We start from the raw sequence: 6,276 nt of genomic DNA on the forward strand, positions 1-6,276 counted from the left end.
TGTTGCTTGTCAAATGAAATGGTTATACTTTTTAAATTCAATGTGCATGTGTAAAGCAGTTTACTTGGATGTGAAAATTCTCATTTCACTTCTTAGCTCTCTTTTTTGTAGTCATCTCTGTTTTGTTGCTTTGCCATCTATATATATATATATATATATATATCTATATATACTGTCAAATTTGCCTTAACTTGATATGACCCTTTTCGGACTTGAGAGAATGAAGAACATGATCTTCACTTGTTTGTGTTTTTTCCCACTTGATATGCCCCTTTTCAGACTTGGAAAAGTTTTAATTTTCAGTTTTAGGAGGTGGACATAAATGTAGTTATATAAATGTATGAGCATCGTTTTTTCCATAGTAGGTCTTTTTAAATCCTTTTAAGCTGCTTGATGACACACTTGAGAAAATCATGCATCAATTTTTGTTTTGCACCGTGTAGATCCTATAGCTAGAGCTCTTGCTTATTCTTATGATCATACTCAATCTTGTTGGATAATAGTATTGTGGCTGTGACAGTTTCCTTGTAGTTTGCTTGAATATTTGCAATCTTTTTGGATTCTTTGCAGTTATTCATATATGTCGGGAGGGGAGCTGTTAATAGGCTATGATGATGGTTATGTGCTGGTATTTCACTAGTGTACTAGGGGACCCATCGATATGGCGGGATAATCCTCATTCGGACTCTCATATTGCAGTTTGTGGTACTTTCCACAAAAGGCAATCGGGGTTCGAGCCGGGTTTTGCAGCCATTCGATGTTCGCCACCTTACTTACGCATGCTGAGCATATTTACACCATTCTGAGCCCTTTCTCTTATTAATATATGTTATATTAATAATGTATATCGGATGGGGATGCTCTTATATAAATTTTAGTGATTTGCATGCTGTTTGGTTGGTGTTTTGTATTATATTCTGATAGAGAAATAAATGTATAAACTCAACCCCCTCGGCTGTGATGATGACAACCGCATGTGGGGATACGGGATTTTGATTGTCATCTCCTCAATAGCTAGGTAACCCGGACGGCCATGAAGTACTGGCAACCGGTTGTTGCAGCCATGAGAGGGTGGCAATCTTATCTTGAGTATTGCCACCCTCGGTTCCTGAGCCCTGAGAAAAACCATACATCAATTCAAATATCTTTTCTAATCTCTAAATGTTTTTTTAGAGATGGATTCACAAGACTTGACTAGTATGTACTTCACCAACCTCCTTAGTCAAGATCCTCAACTCGACCCCACTTACGGTGGGCAAAGTGGAACTTCTCCGTTGACCCTTGATGACTCTCCAACCCTACCCCCTAACGAGCCCATCGGCGTTAGAAAATCAGTCAGGGGTGCGAATTTCACCCCCGAAGAAGACAAGTTACTTGTCTCCGCTTGGCTAAATTGTAGCCTTGATGCCGTTTAGGGAACAGATCAAAAACACTCCCAATTATGGGAAAAAATTTTTGAATACTTCCAGCAATTTAAAGAAACCACAAATGAGCGGACAATAAAATCTCTAATTCATCGGTGGTCGGTTATCCAAAAGGCCACAAACAAATTTTGTGCGAAACTAGCCCAAGTTGAAAGGTTAAATCAGAGTGGTATGACCGACCAAGACAAGGTAAAAATTCGAAATCCTTCTTCATTTACTGTAAAATTTCTTATCTTGTACATTGGTTTAACATTTGTTTTTTTTTTTCCATGCAAGTTCGACAAGGCCAAGGTTATGTACCAAGCGCTAGATAAATACTCATTTCAATTTGAGCATTGTTGGCACCTGTTGAAGGACCAACCTAAGTGGATTTGGCGCGCCACAAAGGAGGATCCAAAACGAAGGAAGACGATGTCCCCATCCCCGACCCCAACTCGATGTTCTGGCGCTACAATTGATTCAGCCTTTGATATGGAGGCGGATGAAGTCATGGAGAATGAAGTTATCGAGTTGGACCGACCAATTGGAAAGAAAGCTGAGAAAGGAAAACGAAAGGCCCAAAGCAAGCAAGCAGAGGAAAATTTCCAACTCAGGAAGATGAAGTATACTCTTTTGGAGGAGTCACGCGCTCAGGAGAAAGAGTTTTATCGAATGAAGGCCGAGAAGATGGAGTATGACAAGGAAAAAGAAGAAAAAAAATTACGCCTTGAGGATGAACGACTGAGGTTGGAGGCCGAGAAGATGGTAATTGAGAGGGAAAAGGAGCTCGCCAAAATTCGTCAAGAGGACGAAAGGTTAAGGTTGGAGGCGCAGAAAGTGGAGCTCGCCACGAAAGAAAGTGATCAGCGCATTATGATGATGGACTTGAGTGGCATGCCTGAAATGCAACGGTTATATTTCCAGCAACTCCAGAGGGAAATCATGGCGAGACGCAGTACTTCTCAAGATTGAATTTCTTGTTTTTTAATATTATTGGTTTCAGTTGGCCATCTTATATTTTGTTTTGAACAATGATAAATGTATAAAAAGCATGTGATTGTATTTTTTAACAATTTTAGTATTGTAGCCTCAATATGCTTGTGCAAGTAATATGTTATTTTAATTTTAATTTTTATTAAAAATAAAAATTTCATCATCATATAGATTGCAAAGCTTATACGTTAGGAAAGGCATTACTAAAGGAAAATTACCATTAACATAGTTACCAATGACACGAAGGAAATACAAATGCAAAGCAACTCAATTCAAATATAAAAGTAAATAACACGAAGGAAATACAAACTCAAAGCAAATTAAGTTAAACATAAATCTTAAATAACATGAAGGAAATACAAATGCATGCCATATCAACTCAAACAATAAAAGTAAATAACACGAAGGAAAAGAGGTCATAGTTTGAATGCAACAGGGTTAGGGAATATAATAACCATTGATGTTCAATTAGATCTTCTTGGAGCTGATGATGTGCCGTGCTATCTCTAATATGATGATGACGCTGGATGAAGTCCGTAAGCTCAATTGTATGATTGCGTGACAATTCTGGGAGATCATCATCAAGTTGATCATACTCAATGTTCAGACTCTCACTATCATCACGTTCGTCTTCAATGATCATATTATGTAAAATAACACATGCTTTCATAATATTTGTTAGGTCCTTCACTTTGAACATTCGGGAAGGTCCACGAATGATAGCAAATCGTTGTTGAAGTACCCCGAATGCACGCTCGACATCTTTTCTTGTGGATTCTTGTGCTTTCACAAAATTTTTCTTCTTGTTCCCTCGTGGTGATGGAATCGTCTTCACAAAAGTTCGCCACTTGGGATAAATACCATCCGCAAGGTAATACCCCATAGTGTAGTCGTTGCCATTGATAGTGTAATTGACAGCAGGAGCACGCCCTTGAGCAAGTTTCGTAAAAATAAAAGATCTTTCTAGCACATTTATGTCGTTATGTGAACCGGGCATACCGAAAAATGCATGTCATATCCAAAGATCATATGGAGCAACTGCTTCTAAAATAATAGTTGGTTCATGGATGTGGCCAGAGTACATACCTTTCCAGGCTGCGGGACAATTTTTCCACTTCCAATGCATGCAATCAATGCTTCCGAGCATTCTTGGGAATCCTCGTTGTTCACCAACCAACAGCAATCGGGTTATATCATTAGCATTTGGAGACCGCAAATATTCATCTGAAAAAAACATTTACTATTGTCTCAGAGAATCTTTTTAGGCTCTCCATTGCGGTGCTTTCACCGATACGTATGTATTCATCCATAAAATCTCCAGTAACCCCATACGCCAGCATTCTAAGTGCTGCGGTTATTTTTTACATAGAAGATAAACCGAGTCTTCCGGCATTATTTCTTCTCTGGACGAAATACGGCTCGTAAGACTCTACCTCATTTAGAATACGAAGAAATAGGGGACGGCTCATCCGAAATCTCCTTCGAAATAGATTCGAGGGATATACTGGATTTTCTGCGAAATAATCACGAAATAGGCGCTCGTGCCCCTGGGCATGATCACGCCGAATAAACTTACGTGGGTGCCTATTGTCACGCTACCTCGATGACTGTCCATCGACCTCCTCAGTATGAACATCGCTATCATCTTCAGAGGATACGTATGTCAATAATTTGCGAAAGAAGGTACGAGCCATTTGATGAAAGGAGTGGGAGATGAAAGGATAGAATAGAATCTCTGCTCTATAAATGAAATGAGACTTGAGTTTGTGAGAATGTGAATGTTAGCAATATGCTAATTTATAGAGGAAAAAGTTACCGTTACACTACAAACAAAAAATGTTACCGTTTGAGAGAAGACAAAAAAAGTTACCGTTAGAGAAAAGACAAAAAATATTACCGTTGGAAAAATGACAAAAAATGTTACCGTTGTAAAAAGGACATAAAATATGACCGTTGGAGAAAGGATAGGTAATATTACCGTTACAACCAATTTTAAAAAATAAAACATCAATACGTGACTACGGATCTTCATTAATCTTTAATTGATAAAGTGTACTCTTCTAAATAAAATTTCCATCACGTTAGAAAATGTAGTAAATTTATTAATAAAATTTACTATTTTTATAATACGATTAATGATTTGAAAAAATACTGTATTGGGTAGTCAAAATCATATAAATATTTAGTAGAAAGTAATATTTGAAAAAAAGATAATAAGACAAAAGAGTTAGTAGTTAGGATTGTAAATGGAAGAGAGAGAATAAAGTAATAAAAAAATAATAGAGAAATATTATTTAATAGAATAGAGATAGGGATGAGGAATGGGATGTAGGAGGTTTTTAGAAGATGAATAAAATTTAGGGATAAATTTGAAGAAATGTGATTTTGAGTTAAATTATAGGGATGGAGATGAGAAACCGGATGGGGATGCTCTTAGAGCACTCTCAATTGGTTTTGTTAAATTTATTTTTATGTAAAATTTGAAGAAAAGTAGCTCAAAACTATCTCCAATGGATAATGTATTTTCAAATCTATTTTTTATTTTGCTACATTTTTCAGCTAAACGTAACGTGAATTGTACACAAATGTAAAAATATTTTATTTATTTTTTGTCTTTTCATTTACTTTGTTTTCCATAATAATTTCTCTCTCCTTGTACTTTTTTTCAAGCAAATTACTAATTAATATAACATTTAAATAATATAAAAAAATAGATAAACTAATGTATGGTATATTTTAAAAATTAATATATAAAATAGAAAAAATAGATTTTGATAATGTATTTTAAATGATAGGATATACAAACCATTGGAAGTGCTCAGACCCAACTCTATCGTTGCCATTGCTGTCTCGATCATTGTGGCCATTGTCATAACCATCTCTCTCAAGTCTCATCCTCTTCGTTGTATATCTCAATATCTAAGATTCTTATATATGTTTCTCTAAACGATAGAGGTTGGGATTATTTTAAATGGAGGATGGGAGTAGTGTTGAGATTCTGTAAAGTTTGATTATGGATGCTTGAAGTGTTTTTTGTTCTTTGTTTACATTATTTTAGGTCTCAGATTGAAATACTAAGATATCTAAATTATATTAGGATATTGGATTGAAACCTAACCCTAAATTAGATTAGGGTTTTGGGATCTCAATCCTTTAAATTAGTTTAGGGTTTCAAATAGCCTTAAATTATTGGGTGATTTTGTGACTTTGTGTGTTTTTTGTTTATGTATTTAATATTTTGCATTATGTCAAGTAATTGATAATTTGACAATTGAAATCGATAGTGGTGATTATTCTAGTATTGGGGATCATGTCACTTCTCTAGACCCAAACACTAGTACAGCATTGTAGCCTCTCCACCTAGACTTACTCGAACACTTATGGGTCCACCAAAGAAATACAATGCCTTCATAGTGTGGGGCCATTTTACAAAATTAGATGATAGTGACCTAATGACCCACAAGCAAACTATCATTACAGTTTTGCTAGGAACATTAGGGATGTGCAAGCGGGATACAATCGAACTGTACGGGAGAGAATAAAAATAAATAAAATGTACAAAAGCATACCTCTCTCTCTTCCTTCTTCCGTTTCTTATTTTCTTGTAGTTCTTTCTTTTTCCTTGTTTGTTTTCTCAGAAAGCCATAAGAATATATCAGAGAAGTAGCTTGTTAATCTTTTCATGTTCATATTTCTTAAGAGCTTTCAATTTCTCTTCACTCACAACACTAGCACACCAATTTTATACACTCTCAGACTCTTATCTCCTCGAACCCAACATATCCTAGACTCCCACATCCCTCTCTCTCTCTCTCTCTCCTTAGCCCAAATTTTGCTTTTTGTGCCCCTTAATCACTCTCCTTAAAAGCTTTTTCTCTCC

The 6,276-nt window shown here is 36.0% G+C and overlaps 1 pseudogene; it reads right to left on the minus strand.

Annotated features, from left to right (window-relative positions):
- Nucleotides 1-1,007: 1,007 nt before the first annotated feature.
- On the minus strand, nt 1,008-5,808 carry LOC122290973 (annotated as a pseudogene).
- Nucleotides 5,809-6,276: the final 468 nt, after the last annotated feature.

The sequence above is a fragment of the Carya illinoinensis genome, chromosome 13 (assembly GCF_018687715.1).
Source record: "Carya illinoinensis cultivar Pawnee chromosome 13, C.illinoinensisPawnee_v1, whole genome shotgun sequence".
NCBI classification, from domain to species: Eukaryota; Viridiplantae; Streptophyta; class Magnoliopsida; order Fagales; family Juglandaceae; genus Carya; species Carya illinoinensis.